This window comes from Podarcis vaucheri (assembly GCF_965113315.1).
Source record: "Podarcis vaucheri genome assembly, chromosome: 7".
NCBI lineage: Eukaryota > Metazoa > Chordata > Lepidosauria > Squamata > Lacertidae > Podarcis > Podarcis vaucheri.
Genome location: NC_138765.1, coordinates 88,028,597 through 88,037,371, shown reverse-complemented (window position 1 = coordinate 88,037,371; position 8,775 = coordinate 88,028,597). Strand labels below are relative to the sequence as shown.

Genomic DNA, 8,775 nt, shown 5'->3' with positions numbered 1-8,775 from the left:
CCAGGGAGGGCAGGATATAAATAAAAGTTTATTATTATTATTATTATTATTATTATTATTATTATTATTATTATTATCTCTGTTAGCAGGTGTGAGAGACTTCCAAACCCCAGGCTCTAGCTGGCAGTGGGCTGGTAGTTCCACGAGAACTTCAGAGCAGACTTTGCAAAGGCCCCATCCAGTATCAGCAACCTCCACAACCTTGGCCTGAGCACAGAATCCCATCCCTGCTCATGCACCTCAACAACCTCAGAGGCAACCGCCCCACCCCACCCCACGGCTTCTTCCGTGAATTTGCCCAAACCCTTTTTCAGACTGTCCCAAGTTGCGGGTCGGTACATCTGGTTAGGACCTAGGAAACTGCCTTACCTGAAGTTAGGCTGCTGTTGTTCCATCTATTTTAGGATTGTCTAAAAGCAGAGACATCACCTTGCCAACAAAGGTCCGTATAGTTAAAGCTATGGTTTTCCCAGTAGTGATGTATGGAAGTGAGAGCTGGACCATCAAGAAGGCTGATCTCCGAAGAATTGATGCTTTTGAATTCTGGGCTAGAGGAGACTCTTGAGAGTCCCATGGACTGCAAGAAGATCAAACCTCTCCATTCTGAAGGAAATCAGCCCTGAGTGCTCACTGGAAGGACAGATCGTGAAGCTGAGGCTCCAATAATTTGGCCACCTCATGAGAAGAGAAGACTCCCTTGAAAAGACCCTGATATTGGGAAAGATGGAGGGCACTAGGAGAAGGGGACGACAGAGGACGAGATGGTTGGACAGTGTTCTCAAAGCTACCAGCATGAGTTTGACCAAAGTGTGGGAGGCAGTGGAAGACAGGAGTGTCTGGCGTGCTCTGGTCCAGAGGGGTCACGAAGAGTCGGACACGACTAAACAACTAAACAACAACTCTGACTGGTAGCATCTCTCCAGGGTTTCGGGCAGAGGACACACCTCGCCCTACCTGGACACGCCAGGGATTGAATCCGGAACCTTCTGCCTGCAAAACAGGTGCTCTCTCATTGAGCTACAACCTTACAGCCCTTCCCCTAACAACTCCCCTTAGTGGAGTTGTGAGAAGATGAACCATTTCTGGAACAAGGTGTTTACCATCCCACCTGCTATTTCATAAGGAAGCTGGTCCTGGAGGAAGAACTGTGAGGGGAGGGACTCCATCAGGCAAGGTCTTCTTCCACTTGCCTTGCCTCACCCTCCAGTCTCTGCTTCCCAATTTGTATTGCATTATTTTATGCACTCTGGCTTGCCGCTGTTTTATTAATTGTAGTTTCGAAATTATTTATTGTAATTGTTAAGAGTGGGGTTCTGTTTAATTTTTATATGCTGATATTATTATTCTTCACCCTGCCAACAAAGGTCCGTATAGTTAAAGCTATGGTTTCCCCAGTAGTGATGTATGGAAGTGAGAGCTGGACCATAAAGAAGGCTGATCGCCAAAGAATGGATGCTTTTGAATTATGGTGCTGGAGGAGAATCTGGAGAGTCCCATGGACTGCAAGAAGATCAAACCCATCCATTCTGAAGGAAATCAGCCCTGAGTGCTCACTGGAAGGACAGATCCTGAAGCTGAGGCTCCAATACTTTGGCCACCTCATGAGAAGAGAAGACTCCCTGGAAAAGACCCTGATGTTGGGAAAGATGGAGGGCACAAGGAGAAGGGGACGACAGAGGACAAGATGGTTGGACAGTGTTCTCAAAGCTACAAACATGAGTTTGACCAAACTGCGGGAGGCAGTGGAGGACAGGAGTGCCTGGCGTGCTCTGGTCCAGGGGGTCACAAAGAGGTGGACACGACTAAACAACAACAACAACAACATTATTATTCTATACTATTCTAATGATTGTTGAATGTTACTTTATTTGATGTAGATTGCTTATTTTAAAGCGGTTTTATTATCACCTTTTTGTATTGCATTAGATTGTTATAAGGTGTATATTCTTTGTTTCTTCGGCATGTAAACAGCCTTGAGTATTGTAAGCTAGAAAGGCAGTATACAAATTAAAAAGTGATGATGATGATGGGTGATGGTTTTGGGTCCCATGATAGCATTATTGTAAGGTTGCCAGACATCCCCGTTTCCCAGGGACAGTCCCCGGATTTACAAATCAGTCCCCATACAAAATCCATTGAAGTTGAAAAGTGTCCCCAGATTCATCTGGTAACCTTACATTATTGCCAATTGTTAACACAATAACTCAATCAGTGTTGCTCCAGGCAGCTGCTAGATCAGAATTAGCAACTCATTGGAAAGATGCAAACCACATTGTCATACCACAAGTAATAATAAATGAATAATAATAATAATATTTTTATCCTGCCCATCTGACTAGGTTGCCCCAGCCACTCTGGGTGGCTTCTGACAAGTGGCTTCATAGAGTTTGGCACGCCACCCTGTACTGGCACAGCTGGCTCAGGTGATGTGAGGCACAACCAAAAAAGGCCAGTTTTTAGTAATCTGGCAACTTTTCATCAACTTTATAAACAAACAGCAAAGCTTGCGCTGTCCTAGAGGTGATGCTTCATTCTGGAAAGGATGCATTCTTAATGTGGTAGAACTAGACAGAATTTCCCTTCTCTATCTCCTTATTTTACCGTCTCTCCTGGACTCCCAGCCAGAAAAAGTAAAGGTGCTTGCAAATAACTCTTCCCTTTGTTGATGTGACAAAAGGTTTTTATTCACGTATGTTGCACATCTCTTTTATGTCTGTAAAAATTTCAGTTAAAATATTTTGAATGGAAAAAAAGCAGCTGCCTTATCCTGCTTCAAGCTGCTGGTCTGCCCAGACTAGTATTGCTGACACTGACTGGCAGCATTCTCCAGGATTTCAGGTGCCAAGGATTGAACCCAGAGCCTTCTGCAAGCAAAGCTGCTGCCCTGCCACTGCGCTACACAGCCCTTCCCCTAACAACAAGCTGCCTCATACAGAGCAGTTTTGTCAACACGGGCTGGCAGCCGTACTTTGGGGGGACTGGATCCGAGCTTTCTGCAAGCAAAAGAGCTGCTCGGCCCTTTCCCTAACAAGAAGCTGCTTTATACGAAGTCCACCCAGACTGGTATTGCCGACACGGATGGGCAGCAGCACTTCGGGTTTTCAGATGCTGACGATGGAACCCGAGCCTTCTGCTGCTGCTCTGCCACTGCGCCCTTCCTTCCAACAAGGCGCTGCCTCATACGGAGCCCATCCAGACTAGTATTACCGACACGGGCCGGCAGACACTTGAACCCGGAGCCTTGCGCAGGCAGAGAGCAGCCCTCTTCCCCTACGGAGCTGGCGAACAGGGGCGCGGGGGGAGCCCTGCGACCTCTCCAACTCCTGTGCGCTCTCGGCCGCCTCTCCGCGCTTTCTCCTCCGCCCCTGCGCGCCGTTTCCTGGCGAGGCGAAGAGCCGCCTCCGAGGGTGGGAAAGATGCGGGGCGGCGGAGCGGCGGCTCGGCGGCGGCCCTCCCGCTTACACAACCCCGGCCGCCTTCCGCCGTCGAGGACCGAAACCCGGCGCTAGAAAGTTTCCCTGCGCGCCCGGGCGCTTCTAGCCGAGCGCGCCCGAGCGCCAACTTCTCCCTCCGACGACGCGCCCCGAGGAGCCTTTCGCCGCCAGAGCGCGCGGCCCGCCCGGCTCTCCCGCGGCCCCCGAGGGGCGGCTCCTCCTCCCTTCCCGGACCCGGGCTGCCTTTTACATAACCGCCCGAAAAAGGCGTCGCCACCGCCGCCCGGGCGCCTGGAGGGGGCGAGGCGAGCTCGGTCCCTTCGCCGCCGCCTTGTATCTTTCTCTCTCGACGAGGTGGACTCTCCTCGCTGCTGCTGCCGCCCCGGCGAGGGCTGTGGGCGGACGGGCGCCGGGCAAGGCGCACCATGGGCCACGGGACGAGCGCCGGCTTCTCCTCCAGGTAAGGGGACCCCCAACTTTCTGCCGCTCCCCCTTTTTTCTTCCCTCGGAGCAGACCGCGCACCTAGCGCGCCTCTGCTCCGGGAAATACTTCGAGTTTGGGTTTACAGTACTTGCTTGAGGACTATCCCTCCGCCCCATAAAAAGGGCATCTTTGTGTATTTTGTTCAAAGTTGATTGCTCGGGGGCAAAACACGAGCCCGCCCCCCCAAAAAACATGGGGTTTTCTCCTGTGCTGTAGTACAAAAAAAGAGTGCTGCTGAGCATGGACAGAGTGCCCATTCCTTAGTACTGAGGAGCTGTTGGCTCAGGATATTAAGGGGTGGGCAGGCTGAGCTGAGGTGCACGTACATTATTCCTGATGGGAAACTGCCCCTGTTGGATTTCTGACAGCTGGGTTTAGATGTGAAGCGTGCAGGATTTTTGCAACTACTTTTCCCTGCTCTCCTGAATACATTGGGGAATGGCTGTGATCTGCCATCTTGCCTCCCTCAATGCTTATTATTGTTATCATTAGTTTACGGGCATTTTTTAAAACCCCCCCCCCCATTCACCCCAAGATTTTGACGTGGTTACAGCAATTAGAACATTTCATTTCACTTTTAATTTGTATACCGCCTTTCTGTATTGCTATGCACAAGGAAGAAAATATACAACAAAGAACACACACGTTAGAATAAAAGTCGTAATAAAACGTAACTTTAAAGTGGGACAACTTATATTAAATGGAATACAGTGGTGCCTCGGGTTACATACGCTTCAGGTTACACACTCCGCTAACCCAGAAATAGTGCTTCAGGTTAAGAACATTGCTTCAGGATAAGAACAGAAATCGTGCTCCCGCGGTGTGGCGGCAGCAGGAGGCCCCATTAACTAAAGTGGTGCTTCAGGTTAAGAACAGTTTCAGGTTAAGAACGGACCTACCTCCGGAACGAATTAAGTACTTAACCCGAGGTACCACTGTAATAGTCAATAATCTATTGGAATATAATAGCGCACAATAAAATTAACTCTCGAAAAACATCAGCAAATGATAAACAGAAATTCACTCTTAATAATTATGAAACCATGATCTGTAAGAATAACTGCAAGTCGCAATTACAGATAGGTAGCTGTGTTGGTCTGCCGTAGTCAAAATAAAAAAAAGAACTAACTAACCAAGAACTAACTTAGTTGGTCTTTAAGGTGCTACTGGAAGGAATTTTTTTATTTTGCAAGTTGCAAGGCATAACCATTTGAAGGAACTTAAAAGCCCAGAAATAAGGTGGGTGGCCAAAAGCCAGGGTCGAGAAGTGAATTTTCAGCATTCCCTGAAATGAATGCTGTACAATGAAGGTGCCAGACAGGCGCTTCTCTGTGGGGAGGTAGCCCCACACTTTAGGGGCTGCCACAGGGAATGCCCTCTCCCCCTGGGCCACCCGGCAACCCTGAAATTCTGAGGCAGATGGAACTACCCAAAAGGGTGGTTTATCTTGGTACCTGAGAGTGTCTGTAGCAAGCTTACCAGATTTTTTTCAATGAATATGGGGACACTTTTCAACTTCAATGGATTTTGTATGGGAACTGGTTTGTAAATCTGGGGACTGTCCCTGGGAAACGGGGACGTCAGGTAACCTTAGTCCGTAGGTGGTCTTTCAGGTGTTTGGGGCCTGAGTCATTGAGGGTTTTAAACACCGATGTGAGCGCCTTGAATTGGGCCAGCAAACTATTTTACAAGGAGAGTTCTATGAGATGTGAAAGCAACCCAGTCGCTGCATTTTGGACCAATTGAATGTACGATCTTGTGCGTGGGAGACCTTCCCCAGACCCACACCCCTTTTAAATATATGAACCTGCCACCCCTATTATTATTTTTTAAAATAATACTTATTAATTTTCCATTTTAACAATCCAGTCAAACCACATCATATATTCCAAATTATGCATATTATTCAATAACCCAACAGACCAAATATTATGCCAAATTATAAAAATTTTCGGGGGGACTTCCCCATGTTCTGAGGTTGGGGGGCGGGGCGGGATCTGATCACCTCATACGTCTACTGCTTTTTATAATCATTCACAATAGTTCCCATAAGCCATTCTGATGTTAATCCTCATTACAATGGTACCTCGGGTTACATATGCTTCAGGTTACAGACTCCGCTAACCCAGAAATATTACCTCAGGTTAGGAACTTTGCTTCAGGATGAGAAGAGAAATTGTGCTCCGGCGGCGCAGCAGCAGCAGGAGGCCCCATTAGCTAAAGTGGTGCTTCAGGGTTAAGAACAGTTTCAGGTTAAGAACGGACCTCTGGAACGAATTAAGTACTTAACCCAAGGTACCACTGTATTTTCCGCAGCCTCTGAGTTGTTCCAGCAAGCGAGAAAGCTCAAAACAGTATGTTTCTGTGTGATTTTTAAGTCCGTAGGTTCGCAGCATCGCTTCACAGACTGATGTTTCTGCCAAATCCAAAAATCTTCCCACTGCATATAGACGCCCAGTCTGTTCAGTCCAGATAAAATCCGATCAGGGCATCTGTCCAATACTTTTCCCAGACCAGTTGTCATTCAGACATTAGCCTTTCCGGGGAAGGGTTTTAATTGAAAATCCAAAAGTGAAATATTGAAGACTCACCTCCCCCTGACCAGGTAATTTGATTTAACAAGCTGGTCGGTATTTGAACCTGCCACCCCTAAGTTGGGGGTTTCCTCTCTCCCTGCTGCCTGGCATGGGGTGGCCTCCATGCACCTCGATGCAAAATGCGCTGCTGCTTTGAGGGTTGCCAGTTTGGGCCAGGGAACCTCTGCCTTTTTGATTGGGCAGCTGAAATTGAACACAAAACACAGAGACACTTTTCCTCTCTTAACTTTTTCTCTCCGTGCCTGGGAAACCTTTTGTCTGCTAGATTTCTGCCTGTATAAAAGGTGAAAAGTTGGCAACTCTTAACCGCATGTGTGGCAGGAGAAATCTTACAAGTGTTGATAGTTGTGAAGAACTGAGATGCGAGATGTGGTGGTGGTGGTGGGGAATTACTTTTAAAAGTCAGGCTGCATAAATGGGCAGAATAAATAAATACAACCAATACATTACACATCCAATGACAGCAAAAGTTCAGCCTCTCAAATGGGTGTTCCCAGTTCCTTCATGAAACCCCCCCTCCCCACTGGGGCTCTTTGGTCCTAGACACAATCATGAACACACACCCCCCACAAATCTTCCCTGCCCCACTGCCAAATAAGGTTGCAGCAACCCTTCCTCTTCAATGACTAGAAACTTGAAAAAAACCACCAAAAAACCCACAAACTACGTAAATTAAAGCTGAGAATGTCAGGCTTCTTTTTTCTACGTGCAATGCTAATGTATGTGCTTTTGTGGAATTAGTCCAGCCATTAGTTTGCATTTGACCCTTCTCTGAAAAACAGAAACAAAAAAAAAAGGCTTTAGTTGTCAGTCATTTCCTGTGTCTCCCCTTGAACCCACTGAGAGATTCTTGAAAGTCTGTGTTCTGAGTGTATGTGGAAAAAAGAAGAATTGGTTGGTGTGATCCTTTGGCCTTTGCTAGGCTGCCCTGGTGCAAAAGATGGCCAATGGCCTTGCTATGCCTTTTAGGGCTGCGGGACAGAGAATGAATTTATCTCCCCACCCCCCACAATAAGCTGCATGTACTGAAATTTTCTAGCCACAGGTGGGCAAATCTGTCATTTTTTATTTCCAACCGTTCTTTTTTTTTTTGTTGTTGCTGCGATTTTTCTCTTTAGAAAGTTGGCTTGAAAATTCCCCAGCCGTTTATTGTGAATTGTAATAACCAGCATTTTAAAATATAATTTCGCCCCGCCTAGCATAATGCATTTGGGTGTTATTTCATTGCTATGGACGGTGTTAGGCAATCTTCCCCTTAGTATACATAAATTTGGCCAGAGAACTGGACCACAAAATTCTGAGAAGTGCAGATTTTGAAGGATGGCTGTCTTTTCTGGTTCAGGGTGATCCAAATTCCTCCCCCATTATCACTATTCTTCTTACACCCAATGGTACTCTTGTTAAGGCTCTTTTAAGTCACCTTGTAACCCTCTCCAACCCAACAAACACAATGTGCTTTAACTGTATTATACAGGGGTCAGCAAACTTTTTCAGCCATGGGCCGGTCCACCGTTCCTCAGACCATGTGGGGGCCGGACTATATTTTGAAGAAAAAAATGAACGAAATCCTATACCCCACAAATAACCCAGAGATGCATTTTCAATAAAAGCACACATTCTACTCATGTAAAATACGCTGATTCCTGGACCGTCCATGGGCTGGATTTAGAAGGCGATTGGGCCGGATCCGGCCCCCGGGCCTTAGATCTAAGAGGCAACGATATGCAAGGCCCGTTTAGGGGGCAGAGGATGCCCTCTGCTTTGGAGAATAGTCTGCTAGTTGAGAGCCGATGAGCCCCATCATTATATATATTTAGGTGTCTGTCAGAAACCAGATTAATTAAGATTAAGGGTTTGGTGGTTATTTTGCTGAAATGATGTATCTTCCGCAGGTATGTAAACACCCACCCACCCCCAAGTTTAGCTAGTTATCTGTTTTCCGGATCACTTGCTAGAATCTGTAGCTCCTTAGGACAATCCTAGTGGCTGTGAAGAAAGAGAAGAATTAAATCAGAACGTGGAACCATACTCTTGGTGGTCCATGAATCTGTGGTAGTAGTATCTGTGGTAGTAGTATCAGTCACAAAACTGTTCATTTAACCTCTTCATTCTCAGATCTTTGGCCGCATTGACTCATCTCACTCTGTTCCTGCCATTGATATTTGGAAGCACCTGGAGGGCAGGGACTTTTTCTTTTAATTGGCAATTAATTTAGGGCCCAAGATATAGGGAGTGTTGTTCGTTTCCACCCCACATACCC

The 8,775-nt window shown here is 47.0% G+C and overlaps 1 protein-coding gene across 1 annotated transcript in view; it reads left to right on the top strand.

Annotated features, from left to right (window-relative positions):
• Window positions 1–2,692: 2,692 nt before the first annotated feature.
• SH2B3 (SH2B adaptor protein 3) overlaps window positions 2,693–8,775 on the top strand; it is a 75,852-nt gene continuing 69,769 nt past the window's right edge. Inside the window, exon 1 of the mRNA XM_082230120.1 lies at window positions 2,693–3,894. The gene's annotated coding sequence lies outside the window, so the exon portion shown is untranslated. The remainder of the gene's footprint in view (window positions 3,895–8,775) is intronic.